Genomic DNA, 18,986 nt, shown 5'->3' with positions numbered 1-18,986 from the left:
TTATTCTCTTAATAATGCCATTCACAGATAAGTTCTTTTATCTTAATGAACTCCATCTCATCAATATTTTCATTCACGGTTATGTTTTTGGAGTGATATCTGAAAAGTCATTGCCAAGCCCAAGGTCACAAACATTTTCTCTCATGTGATAGCCTAGAAGTTTAATTGTTCTGTATCTTAACATTTAGGCCTGAGATAATTTTGAGTTAATTTTTTGAAAGATAAAAGGTCTTTGTCTAGATTCATTTATTTTATTTATTTATTTTTTTGCATGTATGCAGTTTACCTAACACTATTTTTTCAAAAGACTTCCTCCTCCTTGGGCTTCCCTGGTGGCGCAGTGGTTTAGAGTCCGCCTGCCGATGCAGGGGACAGGGGTTCGTGCCCCGGTCTGGGAGGATCCCACGTGCCGCGGAGCGGCTGGGCCCGTGAGCCATGGCCGCTGGGCCTGCGCATCCCGAGCCTGTGCTCCGCACCGGGAGAGGCCACAACAGTGAGAGGCCCGCGTACCGAAGGAAAAAAAAAAAAAAAAAGACTTCCTCCTCCACTTAATTGCCTTTGCTATCCTTTGTCAAAGAGCAATTGACTGTATTTGTGTGTATTTACTTCTGAGTTCTCCATTCTGTTCCATTGATCTATTTGTATATTCTTTCACCAATACCATACACTTTGACTACTGTATCTTGATAGTAAATCTTGAAATTGGATGGTGACAGTCCTCTGACTCTGTTCTTTTTCTTCAATATTGTATTGGCTATTCTGGGTCTTTAGCTTTCTGTGTAAACTTTAGAATCAGTTTGTCTGTATTCACAAAATACCTTGTTAGGATTTAGATTAGGATTGTAATGAGTCTACACATCAATTACAGTTGGGAAGAATTAACATCTTAATAACATTAAGTCTTCCTATACATGAACATGGAATACCTCTCCACTTATTTAGTCTTCTTTTATTCCTTTCATTAAAGATATATAATTTCCCTCATATATATCTTGTACATATTTTATTAGATTTATATCTGAGTATTTCATTTTTTGGTGCTAATGTAAATGGTGCTGTTTTTAATTCAAATTCCAACAGTTCATTACTCGTATATAAGAAAACAATTGAATTTTTTGTATATTAACATTGTATCTTGAACCTTGCTCAGTTGCTTATTGGTTCTAGGAGTTTTTGTTTGTTTGTTTAAAAATTCCCAAGAAGGGGCTTTCCTGGTGGCACAGTGGTTAAGAATCTGCCTGCCAATGCAGGGGACACGGGTTTGAGCCCTGGTCCAGGAAGATCCCACATGCTGCGGAGCAACTAAGCCTGTGTACCACAAGTACTGAGCCTGTGCTCTAGAGCCCGCGAGCCACAACTACTGAAGCCCACACTCCTAGAGCCCATGCTCCGTAACAAGAGAAGCCGCTGCAATGAGAAGCCTGAGCACCGCAACAAAGAGTAACCCCCACTCGCCACAACTAGAGAAAGCCCGCGTGCAGCAACAAAGACCTAACGTAGCCAAAAATAAATAAATAAAAGTAAATGAATAAACTAATTAATAAAAAATTATACAACTCTAAAAAGAAGAACTAAAAGTGTCCATATTTGCAGGTAGTATGATTGTCTCTGTAAAATATCCCAAGAAATCTACCCCCCAAATGATAGAACTAATAAGTGCATACTTCAAGGCCACAAGGTCAACATACAGAAATCAATTGTATTTCTCTATAATATTAATAAACACATGGATGCCAACATTTAAAATACAATATCATTTAAAATTGCTCAAAAAAGAAAAAGAAAAACGTATGTGTATATTTAACAAAACATGCACAGAACTTGTATGGCCAAAAACTACAGAACACTGATAATAGAATTCAGAGAAGTTCTAGATAAATGGTGAGATATACCTTACTCATGGATTGGAAGACACAATATAGTAAAGACACCAGTTCTCTCCAAATTCATCTATTGGTTAAATGCAATTCCTATCAAAATCCCAGGAGGTTTTTGTAGATACAGATATTCTAAGATTTATGGAAAGACAACAGAACTAGAAGAACTAAAACAATTTTTTTTTTTTTTTTTTTTTTTTTTTGCGGTACGCGGGCCTCTCACTGTTGTGGCCTCTCCCGTTGCGGAGCACAGGCTCCGGACGCGCAGGCTCAACGGCCATGGCTCACGGGCCCAGCCGCTCCACGGCATATGGGATCCTCCCGGACCGGTGCACGAACCCGTATCCCCTGCATCGGCAGGCGGACTCTCAACCACTGCGCCACCAGGGAGGCCCTAAAACAATTTTGAGAAAGAAAAATAAATTGGGAGGAATCAGTCTATCCAATTTCAAGACTTACTGTAGCTAAAGGACTCAAGACCCTGTGGTATGGGTGGCGGGATAGACACAAAGATCAGTGGAACAGGAAGGAGAACCTAGAAATAGACCCACACAAATATGCCCAACTGATTTTTGACAAAGGTGCAAAAGAATTCAACAAAGGGAGGATAACCTTTTCAATAGAATGTGCTGGAGAAACTACGCATCTGTAGGAAAAAATATGCACCTAGCTAAACCTCATACCTTATGAAAAAAAAAGTCAAAATAGCTCATATATAAATGTAAAGTATATTTTTTAAAAAATGTGAAGTGTAAAACTATATTTTTGAAGAAAAAAATCATAGGAGAAAATCTTTGGGATTTAGAGCTAGGCAAAGAGAGCTTGAACTTAACACCAAAAGCACAATCCATAAAGGAAAAATCAATAGATTTGACTTCATCAAAATTAAAGCCTTTTGTCCTATGAAAGACCTTGTTAAGGGATGAAACCTTCTACAGTGGCAGAAAACACTGCAAACCATGTAAATAACAAAGAACTAGTATCAGTAATCAAACAACTTTTGAAACTTAACAGTAAAAAATAAACAATTCAGTTATAAAATGGGCAAAAGACATGAACAGACATTCCACCAAAGGGGGTATACAGGTGGCAGATAAATGCATGAAAAGGTATTCAATATCATTAGTCACTAGGGAAATGCAAGTTGAAACCACAATGAGATATTACTGCACACCTATCAGAATGGTTAAAATGAAAAATAGTGACAACAACAAGTGTTATCAAGGATGCGGAGTAATTGGATCACTTCACTTATATATTGCTGGCAGGAATGTAAATGGAACAGCCACTCTGGAAAACAGTTTGGCAGTTTCTTGAGATAAACATGCAACTACCTTACAACTCAGTAATTGTGTTCCTGGGCAATTATCCTGGAGAAGTCAAGACTTAGGTTCACACAATAACTTGTACAAGAATGTTCATAGAAGCTTTATTCATAATAGCGAAAAACTGGAAACCATCCAGAGGTTCTGTGAGCAACAGGTAAACAGAACATGCATACTGTGGAATGCTACTTGGCAATAAAATGAAGGAACTGCTGATACATGTACAACTAGGATGATTCTCCAGGGAATTATGCTGAATGGAAAAAAATAGTGGTTACCTACTGGTATGAGTTGATTTACATGACATTCTTTTTTTGTGTGTGTGTGGTACGCGGGCCTCTCACTGTTGTGGCCTCTCCCGTTGCGGAGCACAGGCTCCAGACGCGCAGGCTCAGTGGCCATGGCTCACGGGCTTAGCCGCTCCACGGCATGTGGGATCTTCCCGGACCGGGGCACGAACCCGTGTCCCCTGCATCGGCAGGGGGACTCTCAACCACTGCGCCACCAGGGAAGCCCTATGTGACATTCTTGATGGCAAAATTATATGAATGGTGAATATACAATGGATTAGCGGTTGCCAGGGGTGAAGGACTGGGGGTGGGAGGCATGAGGGAAGTGGCTGTGACTATAAAGGGGCCACTGGAGCAGTCCTTGTAGTGATGGAAAAGTTCTAATCTTGACTGGATCGATGTCAATTTTCCGGTTGTGATATTATACTATTGGGGAAAACTGTGTAAAGGATACATTATGTCTCTGTGTTATTATTATCACTATTTTTGAGGAAGGTGACAGGGACTACAGAAACTTAACTCAATCTTTATTTTTTTTAAATTGAAGTATAGTCGATTTACAATATTGTGTTAATTTCTGCTGTACAGCAAAGTGATTCACTTATATATATTCTTTTTCTTTATGGTTTATTACAGGATATTGAATATAGTTCTCTGGCTCTATAATAGGACCTTGTTGTTTATCTATTTTGTATATAATTGTTTGCGTCTGCTAGTCCCAAACTCCTGATTTATCCCTCTACCACCCCATTTTCCCACTGGTAACTGTAAGTTTGTTTTCTATGTCTGTGAGTCTGTTTCTGTTTTGTAAATAAGTTCATTTGTATCATCTTTTTAAATTCTACATATAAGTGATGCCATATGATATTTGTCTTTGTCTGACTTAACTTCACTTAGCATGATCATCTCTAGGTCCATCCATGTTGCGGCAAATGGCGTCATTTCATTCTTCTTTATGGCCGAGTACTATTCCACTGTATCTACAGACCACCTCTTCTTCACCCACTCCTCTGTCAGTGGACACTTAGGTGGCTTCCATGTCTTGGCTACTGTAAGTAGTGCTGCTATGAACATTGGGGTGCACGTATCTTTTCAAATTGTGGTTTTCTCCTTTCTTCTTTCTTGTGCCGTGGCAACATTCAGGGAGGATGAATATTTTTAAAGCTGAAGACATCTGACTGCTTGTTCCTCAATGTAGGTTGCTACAGCTCTTTAACAGGCAGCTGGGAAGAGAGAATCTGCCCAGCCTGGACTTCGTTGCTTCAAGTCTGAAAGGACCACCCCCCCGCCCCCGACACCCACCTTGCTAGAACTAATGCTTTCTCTGTGTAGCTGAGGACCTGGCTTCTGGTCGTGAGCCCAGAGCCTGTGGCAGATCTGGGGAGAAGATGCTGCCTCTCAAAGAGGCGTCCACTCAGAACCCAGATGGCAGCATTGGGGCCCCTGAATAGACCTTCTGCATCTCAGGGAGCAGCAGAGGCTTTTCCCAGAACTGTAGCAGGAAGGTGGACCCCTTCCAGGGCCCAAGAGTGGGCTCTTGTCTAACACTTGGAAATGATTGTCAGAGGAGACACACATGCTGACAAAGCAGGAGACTTTATTGGGAAGGGGCACCCGGGCGGAGAGCAGCAGGTAAGGGAACCCAGGAGCACTGCTTCGTAAATAAGGTCATTTGTGTCATATTTTAGATTCCACGTGTAAGTGATATTATGTGGTATTTGTCTTTGTCTGACTTACTTCACTTAGTATGATCACCTCTGGGTCCATCCATATTGCTGCAAATGGCATTATTACATGGTTTTTCATGGCTGAGTAACATTCCATTGTATATATGTACCGCATCTTTATCCATCTATCTGTTGATGGACATTTAGGTTGCTTCCATGTCTTGGCTATTGTAAATAGGGCTGCAATGAATATTGGGGTACATGTATATCTTCGAATTATAATTTTGTTTAGATATATGCCCAGGAGTAGAATTGCTGGATCATATAGTAAATCTATTTTTAGTTTTTTAAGGAGCCTCCATACTGTTTTACATAGTGGTTGCACCAACTTATTTCCACCATCTCTCTGTATTATTCTTAAAGCTGCAGATGAACCTGCAATTATCTCAAATTTAAAAGTTTAATTTCTAAAAAGCAAGAAGAATGCAAATTCATAGGGCTAAACCATGTTAGACACAAGGCCACTGGCTGACAGTAGGAATTCTCCCTGAGAATTCCAGATGTGACCCAGTGTGAGTGTGTATCAGTTACCTGCTGCATGCTCCAAACAGGTGTGGAAAACCTTTAAAAGTGGGATTCCAAGTTAAGTATGATGGGCACTGGCCTGGCGTGTTATCCTGGTTCTGTCTCAAGCCCACTAGGTGACTGTGAATATAGTAGTTGGTTGCTTTGAGTAGCAAGTAACAGAATATGACACCATCTCATTCACACAAGTATTGTTACCTAATCCAACAGGAAGCAGGGAGGTGGGCAGCTGCAAGGCGGGTCAGCAGCGCTCAGTTGGCCTTTCTGAAATTCCCTAAGTCAGTCCCAGCAACTCAAGGCAACACTACCCGATACCATGTGTGCAAAGAAAAGGGGATAGCAAACAAGGAACTTTTCCCTTGCATGTCCTTTGCTAATTGAGAAGGAAAATGATCACACAATTTCCTAGTGGGCTTTTTTGTTTCTTTGGCCAGAACTGGTCACATGCCTGCCTCTACCACTGATGACCAGTGGACGGACTCGTGATTCACTGCCTGTTGCTGGGCCCATCGCCACCCAGGAACAACTGGAACTCAGCAAGGAAGGATGGAGAGGGATGTTGGATGGCCCAACAGCAGGCTGCCATGGTGGAAAGCTGGCCCCTGGCCCGTGGAATGTTCTGGGCTTCTGTGCTGCTCCAGGTTTGGCTCTCCAGCCTGGGAGCGCCTCTCCAAGGGGGCTGGGGGGTGCTGGGCCTGGTGGGCAGGCCCAACCACAGCCCCTTATCCATCCAGCCAATGAGAGTGTTTCCATCAAATGAAAATGGGGTGTCTGGGGCTTCCTCGGCCTAACCTCTGGCCCAGATATTTGCCCACCACCTGCATCTCTCAGCCGGAGAGACAGATGCTTCCACCTCCTCAGAAAGATTGTGCAGCAATAAGGAGTCTGTGAGGTGGCCTGACGACGGTGTGACGGATGAGCATCCATGAGATGAGCAGCATGAGGACGGCGCGAGATGACTGTTGGCAAGTCCGCCTTCTCTCTTCATTCTTCATCCGTCCCCCGGGGAGCTAGAAAACGGCCAGGTTCATCCCGCACGTGTGGTTTAATAGTATAAGTGCCCGTTAGATTTCTCCTGCAATTCAGGGACCACGTCTGGTTGGCTGTCTCGGCCAGCTTTAGGATATTGGTTCGAAAAAGGGTCATAAATTTTATTTTCCATTTTGTTTCTGTGGCGTTTATCCTTTAATGTGCCCCCGTGGACTTGCCAGGCCTTACTTATGGTCAGGTTACGGAGAGGAGTCCTCTGTCCCATGGTGGGGGGTCTGCAGCCTTGGAGACAGCCCCTCTCCCTTCGTGATGTCAGCCAGTTTGGGGTCTAAGTTGTGTGTGGACTGGGGCTGCAGGTGCGGACACTGTGTCTGCCGGCTCAGTGGAGGACACTACCCAGGATCCTTCTTCCTGGTATGGGGGGGAGGCCCACCCTGGGGCTGCGGGTCTGACACGTGACCCAGGCCCAGCCAATCAGAGGACTCAGCCCTGTGTAAGGGGCGGGGCAAGGAAGCTGGGCCAAATGTTGGCCTTGGTGGGAGGTGCTGCGCTGCAGGCTGCCAATCCCCTGGTGCAGATGTATGGCACCGAAGCCCTGCTACACAAGCCAGTAAGCTCCCCACCTGCCACCTTTTAACCTTGAAAGGTATTTGGAGTTGGTATTGTCTCTTGCAACTGAAAGAGTCCTTTGGATACTGATGTCCCCAGGGCATCAACATTGGCCCCCGCCCCCCTAGGGCGGCATTTGAAGGGCTGGCGGCCACTTCTCAGCCCTGCTACTGCACACCTTGCCAGCACCGCACAAGGGCGATCTTTCCTGCCCCCAACCCCCCTCAGTTTTCTCTTATATAAAACGAGCTGCCTACCCTGGAGATGTGCGGGAGTGAGGTGAGAAATGAAGTGACACGAGGCTGTCTGTAGTCTGTGACCGTCAGCTCCCTTCCCTGCGCTGGGGCTTCTTGTGTCCTTGGGTTCCCCCCAAAGTTCTTCCACCCTGATCCGCTCCTGTGCGCTTAATGTCGTAGGGCCCCTGTGGCTTCTGCGTCGCTCAGCAAAGTAACCGAGGCTCACACCTGCACAGGAAAGCACATCAGTCCCTGTCTTCAAGGACAAGTTACTAGTTATTATGACCAGTACGACTTCTCCTTCCCGCTCTCCTTCCCTCCCCCCACCCTGCACGCACGCACACGCACACACACACAGAGACACGGGAGGGGGAGGGCATCGTACAAAATTACTTATGGATTCAAAGAAGTGGATGGTGGTGAGGAAGGGGGGAAGCCGCTGACAACAGGGTCCGGGCCGGGGTGGGCACCGTGGGGCTGTGGCACATGTCCTTTGCCTCCTTCTCTTCATCGCAGCCTCTTGGGGATGCATTTCTCAGGCTCACTTGCTTCTGACGGTCAGTAAGGGTGTGGCAATTCAGTACATGACACCTGGAAAGGAAGGTGAGGCTGAGGCCCGGCTGCTGCTGCTTCCATTCTGATCTGCTGGTGAGCACAGTACAAGAGGCATTTGGGTTTTCTGCATCGGTGGAAGCAATGACCTCACGCTTGCAAGAGGTAGGCAGAGGGCATCCGCGGAGCTGGTGTGGTCGTGGCTGAGAGCCGAGAGGCACGTGGGCTTCCTCCCCCTCCCCAACTTCCTGATGGCGATGGTGCCAGAGGTGGAGCTCACCTGGCGTCCAGTTCCGTGGGGAGAACGAACCCCAAAGCCACGCCTCTAGCCCAGAGGGTTCTGTGCACTCCTGACACCCTCTGTGAACTCCCCTCTGTGTCAACCTGTGAGGGTGTTTTCTGTGATTACACCTGAGCCCTGTCATGGGGTCACACAAAGGACGATGCAGAAGCCATTAAACTTGGGGGAAAGAACTATTTCAGAGGACTCGGAACTCTGAAGGACCACATACGAGCAAGAACCTGGGAGGGTTTGGTGGCGCCTTGGGTGATGCTGACGGGGAAAGGTAGATGGTGCAGCCTTTCAAAGAGAGCAGTTCTGGAGAGATGACCCTGAACCATGTTCTGGGTGCAGCCCCAGGATGTGGGCTGCCTGTTCCTCCTGCCCTTGAACTTGGAGGAGAGGGCAGCCCCCATCCAAGAAGACAGTGCAGTGTGGAGATCCTGGGGAGACCTCGGGCTTGTTTAGGCCTAGGAGTGGAAGGAGGCTGAGGAGAAAGATTGAGGGCAGAGGGGAGATGATTTCCCACAGAACAGGACTGGTTCAGGCCAGGGAGGAAGGGTTCGTGGAAGGACCTGGGTGGGTGCTGGGAGCAAGGAGACGTGGGTCTGTGGCGCCCCCACCATGGTGCAGCCAGGGGCTGGACCAGGAGAATGAAGACAGTGACGTCTGTGCTCGGGATGGTTCTTCTCTGCCAGCTGCTGGTTAGAAGTCAGCTCTGGGGCTGAGAATAAGCCCAGCCATGCATAATTTGAATAGATAAGCCCTCAAATAAAATGAAATGGGAATGGTTTCACTTGCTGTTCTCCTGTGGTTAATTATAGATGATTAAATTCGTCCATAATTTTTCCATTTGTTGTTAATTTTTTTCTTCCTGGTGAATTTACACTGATTTTTTAAAAAGTTTTTGCAGGGCAAGATGTGGTGGGGAGAAATGGTGCTGTTGTTACTGCCCTATCCCTGTTGGGTCCACCTGCTGGTGCTCTGGGGGAGGCATGTGTGTCTGGGCGAGGGGGGTCTGGGTCAGGGTCAGGAGAGCTGGGATACAGCTGGAGGATGGGGATTCTCTGCCTCCGGAGCAGGGTGGCGAAGGATGGAGTGGGGAGGGTTGGGAAGGAAGCAGGACTGACGACTTTTGTCCTAAGCATCCACCCAACTTGCCCCCCACCACCAGCCATGGTGGGACACCCCTGGTCCTGCCACCTGAGCCTCCTGCCAGCCTTCCTCGCCGGAAGGCTTAGAGCCATGCAGGCCTGCTTCTCGCCAGCCCTGCCGCCCGGCGCTGAGCTGGCGGAGCAGCCAGATGAGCCCTTCAGCTCCCATTTCATTTCTGAGGATCTCTCCTTCGCTGTCCCACCCTTTCTGTCGCCCTCCAGTCCCACCGCCCATTTCCGTTTTTCCATCTGATGAGTCTCTGGGGTTTTACTTACATTTTGATGCTGAGATTCTTTTCATGCATTTATAAGCAGTTGGAGATCTTTTGTGAATTGCCTGTTTATACCCTTTCTCCATCTTGTAGTAAGCTGTTTCTTCTTTGGCGATACCCAGAGCCTCTTTATATGTTATGGGCACTAACCCTTTGTCTACTGAATATGGCAAATATTTTCTCTCAGCCTGTCTCTTATCTTTTTCTTTTTGTTAGTGACAGGGTTTTTGGGGGTAGTAAATGGATTTATATTTTGATATATAAATCTCTCCATCTTTTCTTTTTGTGAATCCTGAGTTTTGGCTCTTGGTTAGGAAGTCCTTCCCAATCCCAAGATTATAAAAATATTATACTTTCCTCTGATTCTTTTGTGGTTTTGATTTCTTCATGTAGAGTTTTAATCTATCTGGAATTTACTTTGGGGTGTGGTGTGGGAGGTAGGGATCAAAGCTATTTTTTCTACAAAACATCTGAACACTATTGATGAGTCCATTTCTTCTCACTGTTATTATTCAATATTGGAATTCTATTAATGTAAAAATTTACTATCTTACGAAGGGGAAGATACGTATTTATCTTGGTACATTTCTTTTTTTAAAAGGCTTAATTTTTTTTTTAATTTACTTATTTCATTTTTTATTTATTTTTGGCTGCATTGGGTCTTTGTTGCTGTGCGTGGGCTTCCTCCAGTTGCAGCCAGTGGGGTCCACTCTCAGCTGTGGTGCGCCGGCCTCTCATTGTGGCGGCCCCTCCCACTGCAGAACACAGGCTCTAGGCGTGTGGGCCTCAGCAGTTGTGACTCGCGAGCTCCAGAGTGCAGGCTCAGTAGCTGTGGTGCACGGGCCCAGCCACTCCACAGCATGTGGGATCCTCCAGGACCAGGGCTCAAACCCGTATCGCCTGTATTGGCAGGCAGACTCTCAACCACTGTGCCACCAGGGCCCTTGGTACATTTCTTGAATTAAAAAACCTGACACCCAGCCTGATCAAAATCCTCAGTAATGAAACTTCCTCAACCTAAAAAAAAAGCCACGTCAATTGTCACAGATGTTCCCCACACTAATGCAAAATGTTAAAAATACAGGAATTGGTGGAGAGCGAGGGGAGGGGTTTGTGGGAACTCTCTGTACTTTCCACTCAATTTTCTTTCTGTAAAAATTAAAACAGCTTAAAAATTTTTAAACATATAAAATAAAAAACCTCTTCTATATCATTTCTTGTTCTAGCAAATGTAACCTGTGTTTCTGGATCCCTTACTCTGTGAAAAGAGGACGTCACACCTCTGTTTACACCCAGTTCTGCTTCCCAGCCTCTGTCAGTGCGTCTCTCCACTTACACTGTCAAGACTGGTAAAGATTATCTGTTGCTTTGTTTGTAGATTGATTCTCAGAGGTCAAAACCAACAGACAAGCGAAAAAACCAAGCCAAGTCATGTGCCAGAATTATGTTTCCTTCTTTAGCGGTCTACTGTCGGTATCCTCGGGTCTTTGAAAGAACAAGTTTCACATGGACTGTGTTTCACGCTATGAGTTACTCGAAATCATGATAGATATTTTGGTCTGTTTCATATTTGGATCATATCTTTTATGTTCAGTTTGTTTTTCTTTTGGAAAGAAGACACATCCGCCTCATTCAACAAATGCCTGCAGTTTCCAGCTTCCTACGGCTTAGTCCATTTCATCCTTATTCTCGAGTCCTACCTGAATCCTGTGCTAATTTGAATCAGGTGCTTCATATGTAGATTGCAACTCTCCACCCTTTGGCCATCTGTGGAGCACCTGGATGCCCCTCTGCTTCCGCCTCACACGCCTTGCCCTTGTCACAGCTCCAGTGGCTGGGCGTGCAGTGCCCATTCTTCCCGGGTCCTCCCTCCCAGAGCCTCTGACCTGCTCCAGCCTAGAGCTCACTGCTCAAATGTGGTCCTGGGGCTTCTCCTGACTGCAATTCTGGGTTTGGACCCCTTGTTTCTTGGAGTCTCTGTTTTCCCTTTTCTTGGTTCCTTCTCTTATTTTGCTGGAGTATTCTCTTTTATTATTTCCTAAGGAAAAAATGCATGAGAGCTTAACTTTTTGTTCACAGGTATCCAAAAATTTCTTTGGTGCATCTTCACACTGGAGGGTCACTTTGGCTGGACTTTTAGACTGAAGCCGTTTTCCCTCAGTGTAGGCAGGCTTTGCTCCGTGGTATTCCAGCATCCTGCAGGGCTGCCAGTCCACTGCTTGCCTGGCTCTCATTCCTTTGAGGACCATCTCTTTTACCCCTCTGGAAGCTTTTTGGGATTTTCTCTTGATCCTGGCTATTCTAATAATTCATCATGTGTGGTTAGGTATGGATCTTTGTATCATTCAGGATGCTTTCAGCTCCCTGAATAGGGCTTCCAACGCATGGCAACTTGAAAGGTAAGGAGATGTACTGGCTCATACAATAACGTGTCCCAAAATGGGGCAGTTCCAGAGTTGGCTCATCAGGGCCCCACCTTCACTCCATCTTCTCTCTCTGCTGACCTTGACACGTCAAAAGGGCTGCAGTGACTCCAGGCATCCCCTTGCCCTGAAGTGTTCAGAGTAGGAGAGGGACACTCTTATCCTTGTGTCTTACTTTAAGAACTAAGAAATCCATCACAGACTCCCTCCTGGGAGACTTTTCCTGTATCTCATCGACTAGAATCGGGTCACATGCCTCTCCTTGTGCCTGTGATGAGAATTACCAGGATTGAATTAGACCAATACAGAGCCAGTCTCTGGGGCTGGGGCTGCACAGAGGAACATGAAGACAAAAAAAAAAAAAAGAATCATGGTTTGGTTGTAAAGAAGAAAGAGGGAGGAATGGCTGTCGAGTAACAGGCCATTTCTTCTTTTATTTTTTCAATTTTTATTTCATATTTTCAAATATAAAAATTTAAGATTCTGATACCAATCATCTCAAAACCATGCAAAGCAACCCAAAATGTTTACAAGCATTTCTCTTGAGTTTTTCTTCTTTAAACAATGAAGTGATTAGCATAACATGGTTTTCTTGGATGAGAGGTATATATAGACATATGTACAGACAGACAGATAATAGAGACCCAGAACCAATTCAGTGGTAAGTGCATCACTGTTAATTCATCTGCTCCATCTCTGTACCCTTAACAGGAACAGAGGATGGCATTGCTCAGTGGGAAGAGTTTTCTGTTTTCAAACTGAGGAAGATAAGGTTTTGCCTCAGGCCCATGACGGCCTGCACTGTCTGTGGTCCGGGCACCAGGTCTCACTGCTTGCATGTGTCTGCTCTTGTTATGAAAGCTTGACCCCGGCTCCTTTGGGGGAGGGGACATTGAGCTTGACCCCCACACACTACATCCGTGCCTCAGAAGGAGAAAAGCCCTGCTGTGCACACACCCTCAAGGGTGAAGGGGCACCCTTCTTGTTACCGGTGGTTAAACTGCTTCAGTCTGAAAGTTTGGGGGGTGACTCTTCAAGAGGAACAAGTGCCCTTAGGCCTTTTGATTTAATTTTCCTGAGCTGGCTTCAGAGAGCTCTGTGGTGAGAATCACCCCTGGAGAACCAGGTATTCAGCTGTTTCACCCCGAACTCTTGTCTCCTATAACTCTAGAACACTTTCTGGCATTGTTTTTTGACAAGTACTATACCTGAACTTGATTATAGAGTGATAGAGAGCATGAGAGAGAACCTGAGATTCTTTGAATAAAGATTATGCATTCTCTTATATGACCATGGGATAATTCTCACTTTTCTAACAAAATACTACGCATATTTTTTAATCAAAAAGTTTACTTAGGCTAATAATGAAAAACAGCCTTTTCCTGCCTCATCTGTGAAACTTCTAATTTTCACTCCTCTGAGGCAAATGTTTTTAACTCTTTTTTTTTTCCTGGCATTTATATCCATATTTCTATACAACTTGATCACACTGCTATTTCTTGAGTATTTAGTTTTAGATATTTTTTATTGATAATTAATCCTTCTCCACTCCTTGTCCACAGACACACATGTCAGTATTGTGATATCAGTTTCTAGGTATGTGTATATTTATATTCACATTATGAGCCTGAAACTGTTATTCACAACAAGTCATGTACTGTGCTATGCTTATTTGTTTTTCCTTTGCTCAGCTTTCTGTCTTTCTAGATTAAAAAAAATTTTTTTAATAAATTTATTTATTTATTTATTTATTTATTTATGGCTGCACTGGGTCCTCATTGCTGCGCCTGGGCTTTCTCTAGTTGCGGTGAGCGGGGGCTGCTCTTCGTTGCGGTATGCAGGCTTCTCATTGCAGTGGCTTCTCTTGTTGCAGAGCACAGGCTCTAGGCGCTCGGGCTTCAGTAGTTGTGACATGCGCACTCTAGAGCGCAGGCTCAGTAGTTGTGGCACATGGGCTTAGTTGCTCTGCGGCATGTGGGATCTTCCCGGACCAGGGCTCAAACCCGTATCCCCTGAATTGGCAGGCAGATTCTTAACCACTGCTGCACCAGGGAAGCTCTTAAATTTTTTTGAATGTTTCCATTTGCTTTCCCATTTGTTCTCTATATAGTAATCACTAATTTATCACCAAAATGATTATAAAATTCTTTTGAATATGTTCAGACCGTCCACGCCAGCTCCATTCTCAAACTGGCAACATCCTTCTCAGAGGCCCTGTCTGCTGCTCTAATCTGGCCTTGTCACCGCCAGCCGCTGCACAGCTGTTGTCCTGGGGCTTTAATATCATCCTGTGTGTTCCCTTTGACTCTCTCTTATGTTGAAGCTTCTGTTTTCTGAATCTCCAGAAATCTGTGTTCTCAACTTACATATCCCTTTTTAATTGAAATATAGTTCATATACCATAAAATTCACCCTTTTGAAGTATACAATTCAGTGTTTTATTATATTCACAGAACCATGCCTCTGTCTAATTCCAGAATATTTTCATCACCCCCAAAATAAACCCCAAACCCGTCAGCAGTCATTCCCCTTTCCTTTTTCCCTCCAGACCCTGGAAACCACTAATCCACTTTCTGTCTTGTGGATTTGCTTATTCTGGACATTTCAAATAAATAGAGCCATACAATATGTGGCCTTTTTTGTCTGGCTTCTTTCACTTAGCATGTTTTTTGAGGTTCATCTATATTGTAGCATGGATCAGTATCTCATTCCTTATATAGCTGAATAATACTCCATTGAATTGATATAGCACATTTGGTTCACCCATTCATCAGTGGAATGGCGTTGGGATTGTTTCCACTTTTTGACTATTGTGAATAATGCTACTATGAGATTTGCTTGCAAGTTTTTGTGTGGATGTATGTTTTTTTATTCTTTTGGGTAAGTATAAGTATACTAACCCAAGTATACTTGACCTGCAAGTAAGTGTAAGTATACACTTATTCATTTTGATAAGGTACATCCTTCAGCAGCTTCCTGAGAAAGGATGAATAGCAGCACATTTTCAGGACCTTGAATATTTGCAAATGCCTCTATTGTACCCTTACCCTTGGTTGATAGTTTGAGTATAGACTTATCAGGTGGAAACTGTTCCCTCAGAATTTTGAAGGCATTTTCTCCATTGCCTTCTACCTTCCAGTGTTGCCACTGAGAAGTCCAATGTCATTTTTATTCCAGATTCTTTTTATGTGACCATTTTTTTCATCTTTGAAAGTTTATAAAAACTTCTCTTTTCCCATAGTATTCTGATATTTCCCAGTGATGTCCCTAGTGTAGTATTTTTCCCATTTACTATAGTGAAAATTTAGTGAAAACTTTTAATCTGGAAACTCATCTTTTAAGTCTGGGAAATTTTTCTGTACTATGTCTTTGGCAATTTCTTTCTCATTTTCTCCTTTGTTCTTACTTCTTGATGTGTTAATTACTGAGGTTTTAGACTTCCTGGATTTATGCTCTGTGTCAGTTAGCTGTGTAGTAAACTACCCCCAAATGTAGTGGTTTGAAACAACCATCACTAATTTAGCTGAAGATTCTGGAGGTCAGCAGTTTGGTATGGGCCTCGCTGGGCAGTCTCTCTCATCTTGGCTGGGCTCATTCATGCATCCATGGTCAGCTGCTGGGCTTGCTGGTCGTTGGCTGGTGTCAGATGGTCTCAGCTAGGACAGCTCCTCCCCCACATCCTCTCTAGTCTTCAAGACAGCGAGTCTGGGGCTATTCACATGGCAGCCACGCAGGGGTCTGGGGAAACAAGCAGGAGTGTACAAGGCTTGTATGTCACTTCCGCCACATTCTACTGGCTAAAGCAAATTCCAAGGCCAGCCCGATTCAAGGGGAGGGGGAAGAGATGCCACCTTTGTAGGCTGGAGCTGCAGTCTCACTGCATAGGGCATGTGCTTTGTCCTGAATGTTTGTGTCCTCCTAAAAATTCGTATGTTGAAACCCTAATCCCCAAAGTGATGGCATTTAGAAATGGGCCTTTGGAGAGGTGATTAGGTCATGAGGGTGGAGCTCTCATGATGGGGTTAGTGCCCTAATAAAAAGAGACATGAGGAATCTTGATTCAGCTCTGTTTCTGCCACGTGAGGACACAAGGAGGAGACATCCATCTACGAACCAGGAAGTGGGTCCTCACCGGACACCAGATCTGCTGGGACCTTGGTCTTGGATGTCCAGCCTCTAGAACTGTGGGAAGTAAGTGTTTGTTGTTAAGCTGCCCAGCCTGTGGCATTTTGGCTATAGCAGCCCGAGCTGACAGAGACAGCGTGGACGCAGGGAGCGTGGAGCATGGTGGCTGTCTTTGCAATTGGCCACATGTTCCCACGTGCTGCTTCTCTACTTTTATTTTTCTTGAAATATTTCTCCACTTGACCCTTCAAGCCTTCTGTTGAGTTTTTAATTTCTGCTACTGTATTTGTAATTTCCAAGAGTTTTTTTTTCTTGTTTCTTGATTTTTTCTTTTTTTTAAACAGTAGTGTGATGATTCTGGCCTGAAACAGACCCTTTCCTGTATCCTTCAGAGGGAACCCACCCTGCTGGCACCTTGAACTTGGATGTCCAGCCTCCAGACCTGTGAGAAAAATACATTTCTTCTGCTGAAGCTGCCCCGTGTAGGGTATTTGGTTACCTGAGATATGCAGTGTAGACTGCTCCACAGTCACGGGCGGGCTTCCTCTGAGGCCCGGCTGGCGTCCTCCCCCGGCATCTCTCTGACAGAGGGAGGGGCACTGGCTCAGGACCTTCCCTCGGCTGAGCCCCCTGCCCGCCTTCAAGTATGGTCCTCACCCCCTCTGTTAGCGGGGAGGCCGAGGCGCAGAGAGGCTCAGACCTGGGGATGCTGCGCCCCCGGGAGTTGGGGTATGGCTCTTCCGCCCGGTTTGCCCCTGCCCGCCCCCTTCCCCCTGTCCTAAGCCCAGCACCCTTCCCCATCTCTTCTTCCCCTGGCTCCTCTCCATATGCTTTAAATTCGTTCAATACCAGAAGGATTTGAGAAACTTGGTTTGCCTGCGAGCCTTTCCGCTCTGGGGACGTTTCCGCCCTGAGGAGCCTCAGGCCTCTCAGCCTTGCTCACAGTCCTGTTTCTCTGCCCCTTCTGCTCTGCTTTCCATTATTCTTCATGCAGCAAACCCTGCTGCTGTTGTTACATGTTCCTTCTGCACCTCAGGCTCACTCTGCCCTTAGGAGCAGTGTTCATGGTTGCACAGACAGTGGGGCTCTCTGCACAACCCCAGAACTTTTTGGACCTGTTCCCTGTCCTGCCCAACAGTTTCGCAGCATAGCCTGCACTGTGGGAGGGTCCAGACAGGGTTCCACGGGTCAGTCCCTGCGGCTCCTGGACCCCAGGACTGGAAACATTGGCTGGAGGGCTGGTTTTACTTCTGTGGAGATGGTTGTATGAAGAGGCTGCCATCTGTCTTCCCTCCCAAGCCCCTTGGGGATGTGGGACCTCCCCTGCCCCTCAATTAGCCCAGGTCTGATGCATTAGCCAGCCCCTGCTTTCGCAGCTGCTCCACCAGCCTGAAAGAACCTTGGTGACCAGACCAGCCTATACAGTTTCTAACCAGATAAACTAACCCTCTCAGGCTGCTGAATGAGGCACAGAGTTCAGCGTAGGGATTTCTCCAGTTCTGCACATAAGGAGCTTGGAAGTTGCCACTCTGTCCTAACAAGTAAAAAGCTGAACAGCCTGAGAAGTCAATAACTCTTCTTGGGTCCCCGAGAGAGGGGAGAGCATATGGCCAACCACTGCGCCCAAGATTGGAGAGACAGGCAGCTTCCCAGAGCAGAGATGCAGGGCTGGAAGCTGCTGCAGAGCCTGGGCCAGGGCGGGAAAACCTGGAGTGTAATTGATGACTTGTTGGAGGCTTGATGCCGACAACTCTGAAAGTTAAAAACTCCAGGGGACCCAGTCACGGGAGGTTCTCCACAACTTTGTGAAATTTGCCTCCAGGAGCTCAACCAGGATCTCACAGTAAATACCAGAAAAATATCCCCTCCTGCTTCTGGGGGTAGCAGGGGAGGAATCATTAGAAATATGTGCAGAGCATTCTGCTCTCAACAAAACCTGCTCTGGGGGGAAACTAGTTAACCAGACCTAGCCTGCTGGGGTATTTTCAGAGCCTCACTGACCTGAGGAAAAGGAAACACTCAGTTCCAGGCCACTCTCGCCATCCCATTCCACATAAGCGGGAAAAAAAAACTAAGACACTTGTGAGGGTCACTGCTCAGAGGCACAGGCTCACTAAGTACTGAGACCTGATCATGGGCTGTAGAATACCTCCCCTCCCCCGACAGCTCACCACCACGTTATTGAAGTCCTGTTATAGCAGTTTCTTTCACCCAGTACATCGTGTCTGGCTGTCATGAAAAAAAATTACAAGGCGGTGAGCCACAGCCACACCCTGCCTCTGCAGGAGACTTTCCAACACTAGCAGATCCTTCCTAAATAGCATGGGTGAAAGATTTGATGCTTATGCTTTTACAAAAATCTCCTAAGAAGCACTGAGGAGGCATTCTTGCTAAGGCTTCACCTTCTCTGCTCCTTCAGCCATGTGGCTAACAGGGTCTTGGTGCTCTGGCTGGGTGTCAGACCTGTGCCTCTGAAGTGGGAGAGTTGAGTTCAGGACATTGGTCCATCAGAGACCTCCTGGCTCCATGTAATATCAAATGGCAAAAGCTCTCCCGGAGATCTCCATCTCAACGCTAAGACCCAGCTCCACTCAATGACCA

This window comes from Mesoplodon mirus (genome assembly GCF_964341445.2).
Source record: "Mesoplodon mirus genome assembly, chromosome: 4".
NCBI classification, from domain to species: Eukaryota; Metazoa; Chordata; class Mammalia; order Artiodactyla; family Ziphiidae; genus Mesoplodon; species Mesoplodon mirus.
Note: the sequence above shows the minus strand (reverse complement) of the source record.